Here is a 3762-nt window from a genome sequence, read left to right as displayed (position 1 = left end):
CCCACACACACAATGAAATAAATTACATTTGACAAAGTACACTAAAACATATCCCCTAACATCAACCTGTTCCTCCTTGTGTCTAATGTAGAAAACCTGTTATGTGTCGAGTGTAGACAACAAGTCATGTATCGATTAAAGACAACATGTTATGTGTCGAGTGTAGACAACATGTTATATGTCGAGTGTAGACAACAGGTTATGTGACGAGTGTAGACAACAGGTTATGTGTCGAGTGTAGACAGCAGGTTATGTGTCGAGTGTAGACAACAGGTTATGTGTCGAGTGTAGACAACAGGTTATGTGTTGAGTGTAGACAGCACGTTATGTGTCGAGTGTAGACAACTGGTTATGTGTCGATTAAAGACAACAGGTTATGTGTTGAGTGTAGACAAAAGGTTATGTGTCGATTAAAGACAACATGTTATGTGTCGATTGTAGACAACAGGTTATGTGTTGAGTGTAGACAACAAGTTATGTGTCGAGTGTAGACAACAAGTTATATGTTGAGTGAAGACAACATGTTATGTTGCAATACTGCAATACTTCCTCAATAATTATTTGAGAATACCATAAGTAGTTGTTTGTACCAGGCGTTCCATCAAGCCAATATCTTTTCCAAACAACTCAAGGCGAGTCTGCATGCCGGAAATCTGTTTGCGATCCTTTAGGCTGTACCCATGTCATGTGACATTTCTGTTCTATTTCATCAATATATTCTCTCACTAACCCAAGACTCACAGCTTTCATGACTAACAGCTCAACCAGATTTGTGTTAATTTTGACAGTCTGGGCAATACTATCAAATGTCCGTTGTGTATCTGTTGCTGGCCTTTGGAATGTCATCTCCATCAAACATAACAGATTGATCTTGTTTCCTAGTTACAAGTTCATTGACTTTCAGATCCGGCTGAGTAGACCATTTATCCTTCAGTCCTATGAATGTGTCAATATCTCCGCTGTTAAAGGCATACAGAAGATAAACCAGCCATTCTTTATCTGTGCCCTTCAAGGATGCCAAGATATCATGGGCAAGGAGCTCATCAAAATTGTATACACCCTCGCCTATTACAGCTGCTAAACCAATATTAAAAGTTTTATTTGCTTGATCGGCTATTGGCGTGTCTATCAGATATATGCAGCCTAAGAACCTAAGGGCCTTTTGATAGTACTGAGCATGGTTGCTCATTAGTTTATGATAGTTGCTCGTTAGTTCATAGAAGCGTCCATGTACTGTGGTCACTCCATCTATATCATTTAAAATCTTATCTCACTCTTCCATTAGGGTCTTCACTGGAGGGAATTCTTTATTCTGGAGATACATTTTACCCGTTCATTTTTATTGCATTATTAGAATTACAAAGCTCTTGCCTAATATGGTACAACCATATACAACCTAATCTGTATGTAGCTTACCGCCATGAATATTGAAACACTGAGTTGGCATAATATGACGTTGTAGTAATGTTCAATGTCAACTGCTTGAAATAACACCCGTCTATAACAACATATTTACAAAATAAAGAACATTCTAGAAGTTATTATCTTATAATGTATTTAATTAAAGTTTATTAAAGGACATACACGTGTTTACAGTCACGCAATGTATTTATACGACGACCCACATAATATGTAACGAAAATGTATGTAGTAGTGTCCAAATGTTATATTTCATACTGAGTTTGAATTTTATTTTAAATATGTTCATTACAAATAAATTAATAAGATTGAATTGTTAATTGTGTATAGAATGTTGTAGCACTTGAATAGAAAAGTTGATTCTATTATTTGTTTTGTTACTATCTAGTGCGGTTTATTATTGTTAGGAATATGATAGAATGCACACTTCATACTTTTTTATACAACAGTTTTAGTTTTAAAATTTTTCTTTTTACACCTAAATATATGATAGAGTTATCAAAACGATTATGTTATGGTTACTTATAGTTTGTACGAGGCCTAGTCACTACGAGTATACATAAATATATCTATGACGTATTTACCTTTAAGTCATACTGCAAATCTTTTACCACTACATTTTTTTATCATAAGATTGTTCATATCATTGTCCGGTCTAAATTTTCTCTCAATCACATTTTGTATTGATTAGTTTTTCCATCTTAAGCAAGGCAAAAAAAAATTGCTTCTTTAGGGGTCATCCATAAATGACCTAACGCTTTTATTACGACCCCCCCCCCTCCCGCCACTCCCCTTAGTCACACATAGTCACAAAAAGTCAGACCCGTCCCCCCTAAAATGACGTCTCATCTCAGCCTACAACCCCCCCCCCCCCCCTTCAAAATTGCCGTTGAATGTGCCTTAAGGGGGAAGGCTCCGGTAAAAAAAAAAAAAAAAACAACTTTTTTAATACTCGTTAGAAAACAGTTATTTCTTTACAGCTTTATTACGATACATCTACATATGCATTTCCACTAATAAAAAAATCGTGGAAAAATCTTGGTAACTATTAAAACGGCAGCCATCTTGAAAAATTAACCCCTTCGTAGGTTTTCCACCATCCATAAAATATATTTTAAGCCCAATAAATAATGAATTCATAATATTTTTTCCATATTTAAGGGCTTTCAGCTAAAAATTGTAAGTGGCTAAGCGACCCTTACCGGCGCCCGGGGACAAACTTTCGATTTGCACCCCCCCCCTCGAACATTTCATTTGCACCCCCCTCTCCCCCTCAAACTATAGATTTGCACCACCATCGAACTTTTCATTTGCACCCCCCTCCACCTCAAAATTTCAATTTGGCGCCCCCCTAAGGTCCGCGCCCGTGGACATATGCCCCCCCCCCCCCTCGCTACGCCTCTGGCATATCTTCAAAATAATTTATTATGAATTTTCAAAGTGTGTGTCCGTTCAAAACACTAGTTTTAATGCGCCAAAATTCCACAAAATTAAGTTATATTTTCCCATTGCTTGTCTGAACTCTGTCAACATAGAGTGTTTTAATTAATTTTTATTACAATTTATTAAAACAGTTTTTTTAAACGCGAAATAACAGTTAAAATTCGTTTTCTAGCATTGCTTTTTATAATGTAAACCCTTCCCTCCCCATCATCACACCGTCACAAAATTACGGAACCCCTCTTTCCTCCTAATTGTGACGTCATTTATGGACACCCCTAACCTGCGATAATTTTCTTCTCAATCGGCTTATGACAAATTCCAAAAAAAAAAAAAAAACATTAACGAATTTCGATTGCCCGAACGCAGTTTGCCGTACTGCTGTTTTACCAAAACGTATTTACGACAAACTCGTTGTTAAGCATTGCGGTGTTTAACAGTTAAAAAAAAATAACGAAATTGAAACGTTATACACAATTAATATTTCATTCTGTATTGGTTAGAGTTCTAAATTAGTAAAGATACTGTCTGAAAACCTTTGCCATTTTTTATATGGGAAAAAGTACAAGGGAGACAACGCAAAGGTAATTACTCAGCTGTCAGTTTTAGTAAATTTTAGAAGGATATATTTTTTAAAAAAAATGGTCTCAGTACAATTCATCAGACACAGATATTTAAAGATTTTGGAAAATATTAAAAATTTGTAGTCTAGATAATATACTTCAAAAATCTCTCAGGTTATAACGTTTTAAAAACCGTGACTTTAATGGATACATTTTTCAAAGACAAGCAATTTATTCGGCTAAATTAACATTACACCGGTTAATTCTTTTTTGAGAACAATTATTTTAACAATAATACATTCATAAATTATATAACTCTCAGCCAATAACCCTCTCCCCC

General features: G+C 35.4%; 1 pseudogene; it reads right to left on the bottom strand.

The window, feature by feature from the left end:
- Positions 1–557: 557 nt before the first annotated feature.
- On the bottom strand, positions 558–1324 carry LOC131939160 (26S proteasome non-ATPase regulatory subunit 13-like; annotated as a pseudogene).
- Positions 1325–3762: the final 2438 nt, after the last annotated feature.

This window comes from Physella acuta, unplaced genomic scaffold, assembly GCF_028476545.2.
Source record: "Physella acuta isolate Inbredline_101_S28 unplaced genomic scaffold, ASM2847654v3 ptg000265l, whole genome shotgun sequence".
NCBI classification, from domain to species: domain Eukaryota; kingdom Metazoa; phylum Mollusca; class Gastropoda; family Physidae; genus Physella; species Physella acuta.
The sequence above is the reverse complement of the archived record's forward strand: the minus strand, read 5'-3'. Positions and strand labels throughout refer to the sequence as shown.